Here is a 16608-nt window from a genome sequence, read left to right as displayed (position 1 = left end):
TTAATGCATATGTAAATATAATATATGGTGATGTGATAATAAATATTATAGTAGTGGTATATGTATGTATGTGAGCATTGAGCAAAGCCAGCAATAATAGTTTGCCAGTAGGCAAGAATATCAACCTTAATAGTTCCTCATTCCCGGCTGATATTCCATTGTTTGGCAGTAGCTTCTTTTATGCTACTGTTTCTATTCCTATATTGTTGTTATTGAAACTAAAGCGCGCTAAAATGCAGATACTCTATTCAAGTACGTATATACAATACAATGCCAACTAAGCAAAAATTGTAAATACATTGTGTTCGAGAGGGGGGGTCCAAGGGTGAAATGCAATAAAACGTTATACTCTCGTACTCTTGTATACGAGTGTGATAATAAAATAATCAATGAGAAGAATTGAACGATATGTCCGTCTAAATAGCATAACAATGCAAATCAGCCAAGATCTTAAAATTTTCGAGTGGATATGGGAGAATCCATGAAGAGAACATTTTTGACAATGTTTTCTATAGAAATAATGAAAATAATTTCTATTGATAAAAAAAATTATGAAAAAAAATTCTATATATAAAAATTAAAAAAACAAAATCAAGAGAAAAGAAATTAAAAAAAAATCAAGAGAAAAGAAATTAAAAAAAAAAATTCTGTAGATAAAAACCTTCGAAAAAAATCTGTAGATAGAACATTTTGACAATTAGATATAAATAAATAAATTTTAGTTTATTTGACATTTTTGACATTTTTTTAAAAAAAATCTTCAAAAGATTTTGAAAAAAAAAATCATTTCGATAATATTTTTATATTAAATAATTTTATAAAAATTTTGACAACTTTTGTTATAGATACAAGTTTTTTACATTTTTATATATAAACATTTTGAAAAAATTTCTATAGACAAAACACGAAAAAATTTTACTGAAAAGAAATTTAAAAAAAATCTATAGATAAAGAATTTTGAAAAAATCTATATATTGGTTTTTTTCAGTTTGAAATATAAGCAAAAGACACATTTTGAAAAAATTTCTATAGACGAAACATGAAAAAATGTTACAGAAAAGAAATTAAAAAAAAATCCATAGATAAAGAATTTTGAAAAAATCTATATATTGATTTTAAGTTTGAAATATAAGCAAAAGACACGCTTTCGATTTTTTTCTAGGAAATAAAAAAAAAAATTGCATTAAAATTTTCTACAGATAAAAATGATTGAAAAAAATTTTTAAGATAAAAATTGACAATTTTTTTAAAGAAAAAATGACAAATATATAGATAAAAACATAGATTAATTCTTCCATAGACAGTGATATCCACATATAGGAAAGCTTCCTATAAATAAAAAATTTTGAAAAATGTTACAATTTGAAAAAAAAATTGTTTAAAAATTTTATAGATAAAATTTAAAAAAAAATCCAAACATTTTGAAATTTTTTAAAATATTTCTATTATAAAAAAATTCTATTGATAAAAAGCTAGTTATAGATACAAGTTTTTTACATAATTTCTAATCATAAAAAATGTTGACAAAATTCTATTGAAAAAAAAATTTTAAAAAATTTCTATAGATCGAAAAATTTTCAAAAAGAATCTATAGAAAATTTTAACAATATTTCTGTATATAAAAATTTTTCTATTGATAAAAATATTATTAAAAATTAAAATATTTTTAAAAAATTTCTATAGATCGAAAAATTAAAAAAAAAATCTATAGAAAATTTTATCATTATTTCTGTATATAAAATTTTTTCTATTGATAAAAATATTATTAAAAATTAAAATATTTTTAAAAAATTTCTATAGATCGAAAAATTAAAAAAAAAAGAATCTATAGAACATTTTATCAATATTTCTGTATATAAAAATGTTTCCATTGATAAAAATATTACCACCTTTATCACGTTATAAAAAAATTTTTAAAAAAGAATCTATAGAAAATGTTAAAATTTTTTGTTAAAATTCATAACAAATTAGACAAATTCTTTTACAGACAGGAATATTCATATACACCCAGAGAAGGAATATGATCACCTCAAACATGTTTTAAGAGCAAAATGTTACAAATTTTTTTTTAGAAATTTTGATTTTATACGATCTTTCTTTTACTCAATAGAAAGTAATTATTCAAGCTTGAGATCGTTCGTTTTTGATACAAAAAATTGCTATAAATAAACTTTTTACCACATTTTTATACCCTGCACCATAGGATGGGGGTATATTAACTTTGTCATTCCGTTTGTAACACATCGAAATGTTGCTCTAAGACCCCATAAAGTATATATATTCTGGGTCGTGGTGAAATTCTGAGTCGATCTTAGCATGTCCGTCCGTCCGTCCGTCTGTTGAAATCACGCTAACTTCCGAACGAAACAAGCTATCGACTTGAAACTTGGCACAAGTAGTTGTTATTGATGTAGGTCGGATGGTATTGCAAATGGGCCATATCGGTCCACTTTTACGTATAGCCCCCATATAAACGGACCCCCAAATTTGGCTTGTGAGGCCTCTAAGAGAAGCAAATTTCATCCGATCCGGCTGAAATTTGGTACATGGTGTTAGTATATGGTCTCTAACAACCATGCAAAAATTGGTCCTTATCGGTCCACAATTATATATAGCCCCTATATAAACCGATCCCCCGATTTGGCTTTCAGAGCCTCTAAGAGAAACAAATATCATCCGATCCGGCTGAAATTTGGTACATGATGTCAGTATATGGTATCTAATGACCATGCAAAAATTGGTCGATATCGGTCCATAATTATATATAGGCCCCATATAAACCGATCCCCAGATTTGAGCCCCGGAGCACCTTGGAAGAGCAAAATTCTTCCCATCCGGTTTAAATTTGGTACGTGATGTTAGTATATGGTATCCAACAACCATACAGGAATTGGTTCCTATCAGTCCATAATTATATATAGCTCCCATATAAACCGATCGCCAGATTTGATTTCCAGTGCCTTTTGGAGAAGCAAAATTATCCGATCTGGTTGAAATTTGGTACGTGGTGGTAGTATATGATATTTAACAACCATGCCAAAAGTGGTCCATATCAGTCCATAATCATATATAGCTCCCATATAAACGGATCCCGAGATTTGGTTTTGGAGCCTCTTGGAGGGGCAAATTTCATCCGAGTGAGTTGAAATTTGTGGATGACAGTCTTTCGTAGGAGTTTCTACGCAATCCATGGTGGAGGGTACATAAGATTCGGCTTGGCCGAACTTACGGCCGTATACACTTGTTTATAGATAAAAATTTTGCAAGATTTTTGTATAAAGAAAACTTTCTATAAGTAAAAAAATTGCTGTATATAAAGAACAATTTGAAGTTTTCCTAAAAAAAAAATAATTTTGAGAAAATTTTCTATTAAAAAAATTATATTTTTATATATAGCTAAATTTCCTACAAATTAAAAATGTATTTTAAAATTATTTAGATAAAAAATTTGCTATATATCCTTGACAAATTTCTCTATGGGTATTTTTGTTTTTGTTTTTTTTTTTTTTTTTTTGATAAAAAATTTGCTATATATAAAATTTTTACCACATTTGAAATTTTTTGATGATTTTTCTATAAACTAAAAATTTGGCAAAACTTTCTATAAGTAAAAAATTTTCTATATATAAATAACAATTTTGACCAAGTCTTCCATAAAAAAAATTGAGAAAATTTTCTGTTAAAAAAAAAAAACAAATTATATATAAAAATTTTAGCTAAATTTCCTACAAATAACAAATGTTTATTAAAATTATTATTTTAGATAAATACAATTGCTATATATTCCTGATGAATTTCTCTACGGGTATTTTTTTATTTTTGATGAAAAAAATTTGCTATATATTTTTAATTTTTGTTCTCATTTTTTATATATAAAAATTTTGGAAGATTTTTCTATAAATAAAAAAAAATGGTAAACCTTTCTATAAGTAAAAAATTTGCTATATATAAATAACAATTTTGACCAAGTTTTCCATTTTTATTAAAAAAAAATTATAGATAAATACTTTAGCTCAATTTCCTACAAATAAAAAAATGTATATTAAAATAATTAATTTAGATAACAAATTTGCTATATATTCCTGACAGATTTCTCTATGGGTAACAAATTTTTACAAAATGTTCTAGAGATAAAAATTTTTTGAAAAAAAATTTGCAGAAACTTTTCTATAGATAAATATTTTTGACTCAATTTTCAATTATAAACTATTTTTAAAATTTCCTACAGATAAAAAAGTGTGTGTTAGAATTGTTATTTTGGAAAACAATTTTGTTATATAAAAAATTTTTTCACAAATTTTGTACAGATAAAAAAATGTATATAAAAAATTCTTATTTTTGATAATTTTTTATTATCAAAATTTTATATTATATATATTTTTCTAGGTACAATTTTCTATAGATAGAAAAAAGATGTAAACAATATTGATTTTAGTTAAAAAAAAAATATATATATAATTTTTTTAACAGATTTTTCTATAGAAAAAATTTTCGATGGGTAAAAAAAATTGACAAAATTTTCTATTGAAAAAAAAATTTTTGACACATTTTTCCACAGAAAAAAAAAATTATTGACAAATTTTTCTAAACATAAAATTTTTAGACAATATTTTCTGTGGGTACAAAATCTTAGCAACATTTTCTATGGGTAAACAATTTTTGGCAAAATATTCTATAGATTAAAAATTAATAATTTTTTTTGTAGATGAATATTTTGACAAATTTTTGTATAAATAAAAATTTTAGCAACACTTTTTGTACAATTTTGAAAAAATTTTATTTGTAAAATAATATTAGAACATTTTAAGTTTTTATAAAAAAATTTGAAGAACAATTTTTGACATATTTTTCCATAGAAAAAACTATCGACAAATTTTTCTATAAATAAAAATTTAAGACAAAATTTTCTGTGGGTAAAAAATTTTGGCAAAATATTATATAAATTAAGAATTAACAAATTTTTCAATAGATGAATATATTCATCTATGAATATATTGACAAATTCTTTGTATAAATAAAAATGTTAGCAAAACTTTCTGTAGGTAAAATTCGGACAAAAAATTTTATTTGTAAAATAATATGTGAACATGTTTTATCTTTATTAAAATTTTGACAAATTTTCTATGGATAAAAATTTTTGATACATTTTTCCACAGAAAAAAAATATTGACAAATTTTTTTAAACATAAAATTTTTAGACAACATTTTCGGTGGGTACAAAATCTTAGCAACATTTTCTATGGGTAAACAATTTTTGGCAAAATATTCTATAGATTAAAAATTAATAATTTTCTTTCTTTATAGATGAATATATTGACAAATTTTTGTATAAATAAAAATTTTAGCAAAACTTTTTGTACAATTCTGAAAAAATTTTATTTGTAAAATAATATGTGAACATTTTAAATCTTTATAAAAAAAATTTGACAAAAAAATTGTTGACATATTTTTCCATAGAAAAAACTATCGACAAATTTTTCTATAAAAAAAATTTTGACAAAATTTTCTGTGGGTAAAAAAATTTGGCAAAATATTATATAAATTAAGAATTAACAAATTTTTCAATAGATGAATATATTCATCTATGAATATATTGACAAATTCTTTGTATAAATAAAAATGTTAGCAAAACTTTCTGTAGGTAAAATTCTGACAAAAAATTTTATTTGTAAAATAATATGTGAACATGTTTTATCTTTATTAAAATTTTGACAAATTTTCTATGGAAAAAAATTTTTGATACATTTTTCCACAGAAAAAAAAATATTGACAAATTTTTTTAAACATAAAATTTTTAGAAAAAATTTTCTGTGGGTACAATATCTTAGCAACATTTTCTATGGGTAAACAATTTTTGGCAAAATATTCTATAGATTAAAAATTAATAATTTTGTTTGTAGATGAATATATTGACAAATTTTTGTATAAATAAAAATTTTAGCAACACTTTTTGTACAATTTTGAAAAAATTTTATTTGCAAAATAATATTAGAACATTTTAAGTTTTTATAAAAAAATTTGAAGAACAATTTTTGACATATTTTTCCATAGAAAAAACTATCGACAAATTTTTCTATAAATAAAAATTTAAGACAAAATTTTCTGTGGGTAAAAAATTTTGGCAAAATATTATATAAATTAAAAATTAAAAAATTTTTCCGTAGATAAATATATTGGTAGATAAATATATATTGTACAATTTTGAAAAAAATTTTATTTGTAAAATAATATTAGAACATTTTAAGTTTTTATAAAAAAATTTGAAGAACAATTTTTGACATATTTTTCCATAGAAAAAACTATCGACAAATTTTTCTATAAATAAAAATTTAAGACAAAATTTTCTGTGGGTAAAAAATTTTGGCAAAATATTATATAAATTAAGAATTAACAAATTTTTCAATAGATGAATATATTCATCTATGAATATATTGACAAATTCTTTGTATAAATAAAAATGTTAGAAAAAATTTCTGTAGGTAAAATTCTGACAAAAAATTTTATTTGTAAAATAATATGTGAACATGTTTTATCTTTATTAAAATTTTGACAAATTTTCTATGGATAAAAATTTTTGATACATTTTTCCACAGAAAAAAATATTGAAAAATTTTTTTAAACATAAAATTTTTAGACAAAATTTTCTGTGGGTACAAAATCTTAGCAACATTTTCTATGGGTAAACAATTTTTGGCAAAATATTCTATAGATTAAAAATTAATAAATTTTTTTTTATAGATGAATATATCGACAAATTTTTGTATAAATAAAAATTTTAGCAACACTTTTTGTACAATTCTGAAAAAATTTTATTTGTAAAATAATATGTGAACATTTTAAATCTTTATAAAAAAAATTGACAAAAAAATTGTTGACATATTTTTCAATAGAAAAAACTATCGACCAATTTTTCTATAAATAAAAATTTTAGACAAAATTTTCTGTGTGTAAAAAATTTGGCAAAATATTATATAAATTAAAAATTAACAAATTTTTCCGTAGATGAATATATTGACAAATTCTTTGTATAAATAAAAATGTTAGCAAAACTATCTGTAGGTAAAATTCTGACAAAAAAAATTTATTTGTAAAATAATATGTGAACATTTTTTATCTTTATAAAAATTTTGACAAAATTCTGTATCGAAAAAATGACAAAATTTTCTATCGAAAATAATTTTGACAAAATTTTCCATCGAAAATAATTTTGACAAAATTTCCTATAGAAAAAAAAAGACATTATATTTTATTTCGTTTGTTTTTTTCTCGCGGAATATCCCAATCACCTATCAGTTGTCGATTTGAAGTTTGAAACTGCAACACTGACTGAATGCAATAGATTTAGTATTTGATGGTTGAATTGTACCATACCCCACTGCGTCCTATCATCATCACCATTCTGCTGTTACATTATGGAGTTGTCTTCTAAGCTATTATTGACCCAGTTAATGGAAAATTTATGGCAATCCATTGTAAGTATATGGGAATCGACTTTAACAAATATTTGTATGCCATATTTCGCATAGTCTGGCTGGAGTTGAATGTACGCATACTTATGAACTTGTGTGTAAAGACAGTGTAAATGCTTGAGCCATGTCGTCGTCTTAAAGTCTTGCTTGTTTTCTGAGATTATTTTCGACAACTTGAATGAATGGTGGTTGCAAAGCAACAACAACAACAACAAATTCACAATATCCCCCTGCACATTTATTGTGATATACGAATTTGGGTGTATTTCAAGGAGGTGGTCGGTCGGTTTATTGGCAGACAACTTTTGCTGATATGAAAATACAAACAGAGTTTGTTGGCGCAAAATTCCTTTCACAGCTTAAAGAAGCTAATCAAGGAATTTTGATAACAAGAAAATTACTATGGAAATATGCCAAAAACTTTGGAACACTTAAAAGTGAGTTTTTGCAAATATGTTATTTTCGATAATTCCTCAAGTGGGTCTTAATGGCAGGAAACTACGTTAGTTCTAAAAGTAGCTCGTTGTACATATTTTTTTGTACTTACTTTTTGATAAACGAAATATTCCACTTGTGATTGTATCCTGAAAGAGACAAAGAAATAAGGTGAGAAATTTAAAAAACGTTATAAGGTGAGAAATTTTATAAATGTTATGTTATATATAAATAACCGAAATGGGCCGATATGGCCCATTTTCTGAAATAGAAATGAAATTTTGAGAAAATTTTCTAAAGAAATTACAGTTTAAGAAAATTTCATATAGATAGAAAGAAAGTATGTAGAAAATATCCTGTAGAAAAGAAATTTTTTGAAAATTTATAATTGCAATAAAGTTTTCCAAAAAAAAAAATGATATATTGAAACTTTTTGGAAAATTTCTTGTATATAAGAAATTTTTAGAAAATTTCCCGAAGATAGAAATTTTTATTGTAATAATAGGATAGGTACAAAATTTTTAGAATATTTCCCATAGAAAAAAATATTTAGAAAATTTCCTATAAAATATAAAAAAAAAAAAAACAAGTATATACGGCCGTAAGTTCGGCCAGGCCGAAGCTTATGTACCCTCCACCATAGATTGGGTAGAAACTTCTACTGAAGCCGATGGCAAGGCATCTTCCTACACTCAAAAAAAAGTGAACTCTCTATTTCACTAAAGCCATATTAACTTTATATTAGTTCATAGAATCATTATGTTTGGAAAAAGTTTATTTTAGTCAAATAATTTTTTGCGTATGTTAGTTAAATGAACTAAAAAACGGGAAAAAGTTATACACAAATAAAGCATAAAGATTTCCCAATTTCGTATTTCTTACAAAATAGTTCATTATTTCTTTAAATTTGTAAATTTTACCAAAAATGTGTCCATCATGAACTTCGTATGTCACTAAAGACATTCTTGCAATTTTGAACTCCAAGATTTCCCTTAAAACTACAAAATCTTCTTCAACTACTGAAAAAATTTAGTTATGTCTAATAAATTTTCTTGAATTTGTCGAAAAATATTTACTTATTTTTGCCATATCGGAGTGATGCCAGCGCTTGTAATACCGTTTAGTTGAAATTTTCTAAAAAAGTTCCAAATTTTCTAAAATTAATCGAAAGTTATCTTTCCTGGTGGGTTCACTGTTTTTTCAGTGTAACACCGTAATATATACCACATAGTCCATACGTGGTATATATTAAACTAAAAAGGCCGAATTAATACGTATATAATTAAGTTTAAAGTTTCTATAGAAATAAAATTTTGACAAAATAAAATTTTGACAACATTTTCTATAGAAGTAAAATTATGACAAAATTTTCTATAGAAATAAAATTTGGAAAAAAAGTTCTATAGAAATAAAATTTTGACAAAATTTTCTATAGAAATAAAATTTTGTCAAATTTTTCTATAGAAATAAAATTTTGACAAAATTTTCTATAGAAATAAAATTTTGACAAAATTTTCTATAGAAATGACATTTTGACAAAATTTTCTATAGAAATAACATTTTGACAATGTTTTCTATAAAAATAAAATTTTGGTAGATTATTTTTGGCTCGAGTGGCAACCATGATTATGAACCGATATGGACCAAGTTATGTGTGATTGGGGATCGGCTATATATAACTTCAGACCGATATGAACCAATTTTTGCATGGTTGTTACAGACCATATACTAACACCATGTACTAAATTTCAGCCGGATCGGATGAAATTTGTTTCTCTTAGAGGCTCCGCAAGCCAAATCGGGGGATCGGTTTATATGGGGGCTATATGTAATTATGGACCGATATGAACCAATTTTTGCATGGTTGTTACAGACCATATACTAACACCATGTACCAAATTTCAGCCGGATCGGATGAAATTTGCTTCTCTTAGAGCAATCCCAAGCCAAATTTGGGGGTACGTTTATATGGGGGCTATACGTAAAAGTGGACCAATATGGACCAATTTTTGCATGGTTGTTAGAGACCATATACTAACACCATGTACTAAATTTCAGCCGGATCGGATGAAATTTGTTTCTCTTAGAGGCTCCGCAAGCCAAATCGGGGGATCGGTTTATATGGGGGCTATATGTAATTATGGACCGATATGAATCAATTTTTGCATGGTTGTTAGAGACCATATACTTACACTATGTACCAAATTTCAGCCGGATCGAATGAAATTTGCTTCTCTTAGAGCAATCGCAACCAAATTTGGGGGTCCGTTTATATGGGGGCTATACGTAAAAGTGGACCGATATGGCCCATTTGCAATACCATCCGACCTACATCAATAACAACTACTTGTGCCAAGTTTCAAGTCGATAGCTTGTTTCGTTCGGAAGTTAGCGTGATTTCAACAGACGGACGGACGGACGGACGGAAATGCTCAGATCGACTCAGAATTTCACCACGACCCAGAATATATATATACTTTATGGGGTCTTAGAGCAATATTTCGATGTGTTACAAACGGAATGACAAAGTTAATATACCCCCATCCTATGGTGGAGGGTATAAAAATCTATTAGAAACATATAGAAAGATAGGATTTTTTTAGAAAATTCCTATGGATAGATACGAACTGAATATATCCAAATCAAATTTAGAAAATTTCCTAAAACAATTTTAGAAATCCTGTAAATAAATGAGAATATCCTGTAAATAAGATTTTTTTTAAATTGTCTATGAATAGTACGAAAATTAAGAATATCCTGTAAATAAGATTTTTTTTTAATTGTCTATGAATATTATGTATTTTTTAGAATATCTCCTATAAAAAGGAAACTTCTAAAAATTTCATATAATAGTTTTCAAAAAATTACGGTAGATACTATTTTTTTTTAATATTCCAGTAGGTAAAAAATTTGTTGCACAATTTTCTGTTTGGCTTATTTCATGCTGACACGACACGAACTGAATATTTCCAAATCAAATTAAGAAAATTTCCTAAAACAATTTTAGAAATCCTGTAAATAAATGAGAATATCCTGTAAATAAGATTTTTTTTTTTTAAATTGTCTATGAATAGTACGAAAATTAAGAATATCCTGTAAATAAGATTTTTTTTTAATTGTCTATGAATATTATGTATTTTTTAGAATATCTCCTATAAAAAGGGAACTTCTAAAAATTGCATATAATAGTTTTCAAAAAATTACGGTAGATACTATTTTTTTTTTTTTTTTTTTTTTTTTTGAAATATTCCAGAAGGTAAAAAATTTGTTGCAAAATTTTCTGTTTGGCTTATTTCATGCTGACATAGGAAAAAACAGTTTAAGAGGCATTGACAGAACATTAATAACATATACACCGAGTGAGAAAGCCATATGGTATGTTGTAATTTGTTGTTTGGTTTATATTATGCTGTATGTGAAAAACAGTTTGAGAGTCATTAGCAAAGCAACAATATCCAGAGAATGTTATTATCTCATTCTCTGGATATCGTAATGACAATAATAGTAAAATATTCAGTTTATGTGTATGATATTGGTGCAAAGAGAGATAGAGGGAGAGAGGAAGAATATTTAAAGCTCTCAGAGAGAAGTTCACCACTGTGGTGTCACAATGGACTGAATAGTCTGAGTGAGCCTGAAATATCGAACTGCCACTATACCCAATCTAACCTAACCTAAGTTTCTCAATCAAATTGAAGACAGAAAATTTTCCTGCGCTTAAGTAAACAAAATTTTTTGGTTAAATTGTAAGGGCCGATGTTGAATGTGAACCACACATAAACGCCAAGTTTTTTTCGAATTTTACTTGACATTTCTCTATTTCAGACTTACTCAATTTGAACCATGGAGAGATACACAATCCAACAACGTGTTAAATGGTTCAAGAAATGGCAACAGTGGATGATCAAAAAACCAATGCACCCACAAAGAGTGACTGTTTGGTGCGGTTTATGGGCTGGCGGCATCATCGGGCCGTATTTTTTCCAAAATGAGGCCGGTCAGGCAGTTACTGTGAATGGTGTTCACTATCGTGAGATGATAACGAACTTTTTATGGCCCGAATTGGAAGATATGGATGTGGACGATATGTGGTTTCAGCAGGACGGTGCCACTTGCCACACAGCTAACGAAACAATGACTCTTTTGCGCAACAAATTCAATTTTTTCTTTAGGGTTATTTGAAAGAAAAGGTGTACGTCGATAAGCCAGCAGAAATTCAAGAACTAAAGGATGAGATAATTCGGCACATTAACGGCATAGAACCTCCATTATGCCTCAGCGTCATCGAACTTGGACCATCGGATGAAGGTGTGCCACCGAGGTCGCGCCGCCCATTTGGCCTATATTTTGTTCCATACATAATTGAGTAATACCAATATATCATAATAAAATAAAATTACAATAATTTCCTAAATAGTTTGTGTTTTATTCAAAATCAACATCGGCCCTTGAAATTTTAAGCACCCTTTATTTCCATAGAAAGAGAGTTTTTATAAAATATTCTGTAAACATTTGCAAAACTTCCGATACACCCTCAAAAAAAAAATCGCTTCTGTAACATATACCCCAAACACAGTTTGCTTCAAGCATATATATTTTCAGTATTGGTCCAAACAAAATATTGTTTGTATTGTTCAACCAAATTATGTTTCACCTTATAGCATACACTGGTAGAAAAAAATTTTGATGAAATTTTCTTTGTGTGGATATATTTGTAAGGCGGCAATTGTTTACTTCCATTATGTTACTTGCAGCATACTCTCTAGGTCTCTCTTTCTAAACACATATATGTTTATAGGCTATTTCTAAATTAATATATGTTTGCATCTAAACATATTATATTTACAAATATAATATGTTCTAACATATTAACATATATGTCCCAAACATGTTATGCTAGTTTATGAACATTATATGCTTGCACTTAAAAATATTGTGTTAAAAAATTTCAGTTCCAAACATATAATTTTTACATCCAAACATATGAAAAACAGTCTTTTTCGTCCGTGTAGATAGGAATTGTTTTTAAAATTTCATATAGATTTCGATTTCATTCAAATATAGTAGAAAATTTTTTATAAAAAAAATTTTCGAAAAAAACATAGAATTTCCTGTAGATAATAAACTTTCTATAAATTGCCTATAAATAAGTAAGAATTTGTTAGAATATTTCCCATAGAAAGAAAATTTCGAAAAATGACCTTTATCAGCTTTCAAAATATTACACTAGGTACGATTTTTTTCTTTTGAAAATTTCCAGTAGAAAAAAATTTTAGATAGATATTTTCGAATATGGAAAATTTTTTCTAGAAATCGCCTATGTATAACATTTTTAGAATAATTTCTTTAGAAAGGAAAATTTCTAAAAACTCGCTATAATAATTTTCAAACAAAATTCCGATAGAAAGGAGTGGTTTTGAAAATTATCTGTAGGTTACGAAATTTTTGGAATTTTTTTATAAGAAAGTTTTAGAAAACTTATAACAATTAAAAATAGAAAATTTCTAAACTAAAAATAGAAAATTTCTAAAATTTTAAAAATATTTCCCATATAAAGAAATTTTAAAAATAACAAAAAACAAAAACAAAACAAAACTCAAAAAATCCTATAAATATTTTTTAAAGATTTCTGGTAGTTAGTATACAAATTTTATTTACCCCCATTTTCATGAAGCTCCGTTAGTGCTACGTTAGTTAAGGAACTTTTAAACCGCACTATGGACATATCTGTCATCTTGCCTATATATTGAATATGTCAGTTAGAAACTTAACTGCTGAAAATTTTTCAGTTAAAGTTAACCAGAAAGAAGATATTTGCAATTTATTTTCTGTTAACTGGCAGTTAAAGCTTAACGGAGCTACATGAAATTGGCCGTTATTCCCATTTTTTTACAACGGGAATATTTCCCATAGAAAGGAAATTTTTATGTCCCTTAAATAACCTATATATAGGAATTTAATTTCTATAGAATCTACAAATTTAAATCTTTTCAATAATTTTAATTAAATCGAAATTGATTTGTCATTTGAAGTCTTTCATAATTTTTATTGATATGGTTGCTTATGGCCATAGAACAAGCAAAATTTAATTAAAAGCATTTTCAACCTAACCCAACTACCTACCTAACTTCCATTACGGTAATAAGCGACACATGTTTAGTCAAGCAATTAAAATTTATGTTAAGGTCCATTACTGCCTTTATTCGGGAAAACTCCCGATATGTATGTATGTTTACAAATATTTACCTACAGTAAATTAAAAAAAAAACACCCACCTAACCAACCTCATACAAAAAAAAAATGGACCCCTATTCAAACCCAATTCGAAGCACTCAAGCAAATATGGTTAACAAGCTACATTTATGTTATGGCTTAACCATATTTTCAAAGTACTCAATACAACAACAATAACAAGCCTAAGCAATATCAATCCAACCCAAACAACCTAAACAATATTCAACTTGTTCAATATTGTTCTTTATGGAGCGATATTTTTGTAATTAATAAAGAAACGAATTTTTGTATGACGAGAATTTGTTAATCCACCATCACCGCAACAACAACGAATAACAACAACATGACTGACGACTAACCACAATGGCATCAACCCAACCAAGTGGCATCATAAATTCATTTGGGTCCCCATATTATTACTGAGGTTAAACATGCCTATTGTATAGGGAGGGGGTGGGGGCTGCTATATGGGGAGAATGTGCTCTTCATGGTGTTAATGAATAGAGGGCTTACTCTCTCCCTACCTTTCGTAATGAGCTGTGACCTTTTCTCAAATTAATTTGTTGTGGTAGGTGTGAGCATTACTTTAATGTACCCCTCCTCCTCCCTAAAACACAACATCATTCACAATTTATTTGCTTATTATGTAAAATTTACACAAAACTAAAAAGCCCTTATAGTATGGGAATAATATTTAGTGAAGGGTAAAATCGTTTTTTGTAACCAATTTCTGTATAATAGTTTCGATGGAATTAAATTAAATTCCATACAAATTATTTTAGGATTTTTATGAGCCATGATATGGGGGGTTAGAAATAAAACAGTTGTGATTTATGGAACCAATCTAGATTTTAGGCATAGGCTTTTTATAAGAAATATATTTGGCAAAGTATGCAGGTTTAAAACCAAATTTTACCATTTTAATTAATATAAATATAAGAAAATACCTTTAAATTATACTTTCTTTTACAAATCAATAGAGGAAATTTATATTATATATTTATAGTCAAATATAGGAAATTTAATGAAATTTTAAAATTTTAACACATATTTCAATTATAATGTTAGTTGAAGATTATGCAGTAGCATCATCAAATGTGGGTCAATTATTTTTTTTTATTTTATATTCTGGTGATTTAAGTCAAAAAAATATTTTTTTCTGTGCAATAAAACTAGTTGCAATGGAGCGGAAAAATATTTGGTGAATCCATTTCAGTTTTTAATTTAATCCAATTTTAATTGAGAATTATGCAATTTTCAAAAAATATCGCTATGTTGCAGTTATTGTGTTGTTGTTCGTTGTTATTGTGTTTGGCTTATTTTTGATGGTGACATGGGAACAAGAGTTTGAGAGTCATTGGCAGAACATTGATATCATGAGAGTGAGATAAAGCAATGACAATACTAGGAGTGTATGTTTATGCGTATGATAACGGTGCAGAGAGAGAGTGAAGGTTATATTTAAGGCTCTCAATCGATCAAATAGGCGTAAATTTTTCCTAATATCCCTAATAATAATTATTATTCAAAGTAAAAAATATTTCTTTAAAAATAATAATAGAAAAATAAAAGAAAACTTGTAATATTAGAGCACTTCTAGCTTTGATCATATCATAGATACAGGAAACTGTAAAGTTAAATGTCAAACACCCAACAAGAAATAAATAACTCTGTTTCTTCAATAGGGATGTCGTATAGGGATATAGGGTTGATGTACTATATCGTTATATTGTTGCTGAGGGGATATTCAATTGACATCTCTATGGTCTATGGTAATAATAAATACGTGAAATGTACATATCATTCTCAGTTTCAATATTTTCCATTTTACTTTTTATATTTATTTTTTATTTTGAATAATAAACTAAAACTTTACTTAGTGGTAACTGAGATCTATTCCCTTCTAAGCTATTAAGTTCAACAAATTAATGTTTTTAATAAAGATACCAATCTTTTGAGTTATATTTCTAATTAACGTATTTGGTTATAATATTGAGCAATATTGAGGCAAAAAAGTGTAGATATATTTCAAAACTTTTTGCATAAAACACGTCCCTTAAATCCCATAAATTGGAATAGCGAGCAAAATGTGTTTTGTGAAGATGAGAATCTAAATATTTTTTCCACAGAAATTTTAGTTAATCAATATCTTGAGTGGAATACATAAAACTGACGAAATAAATATGAAACTACCATAATTGAAATAAAATTTTAATACGAAATAATTATGAAACTACCATAATTGAAATAAAATTTTGCAAAAATTGTCTACAAAAATAAAATTTTGGCAAAATTTTCTATAGAAATAAAATTTTGGCAAAATTTTCTATAGAAATAACATGTTGACATGAAAGGGAGCCACCGTGGTGCAATGGTTAGCATTCTCGCCTTGCATACACAAGGTCGTGGGTTCGATTCCTGCTTCGACCGAACACCAAAAAGTTTTTCAGCGGTGGATTATCCCATCTCA

The 16608-nt window shown here is 26.5% G+C and overlaps 1 protein-coding gene across 5 annotated transcripts in view; it reads right to left on the bottom strand.

Moving 5' to 3' along the window:
• LOC142239297 (uncharacterized) overlaps nucleotides 1-16608 on the bottom strand; it is a 351852-nt gene that overhangs the window by 266540 nt on the left and 68704 nt on the right. For all 5 annotated transcript variants that reach the window (XM_075311082.1, XM_075311083.1, XM_075311084.1 and 2 more), the window contains exon 4: nucleotides 8017-8053. The gene's annotated coding sequence lies outside the window, so the exon portion shown is untranslated. The remainder of the gene's footprint in view (nucleotides 1-8016; nucleotides 8054-16608) is intronic.

This window comes from Haematobia irritans, chromosome 5 (assembly GCF_050003625.1).
Source record: "Haematobia irritans isolate KBUSLIRL chromosome 5, ASM5000362v1, whole genome shotgun sequence".
In the NCBI taxonomy this organism is placed as follows: domain Eukaryota; kingdom Metazoa; phylum Arthropoda; class Insecta; order Diptera; family Muscidae; genus Haematobia; species Haematobia irritans.
Note: the sequence above shows the minus strand (reverse complement) of the source record. Positions and strands in the feature narration are given on the sequence as shown.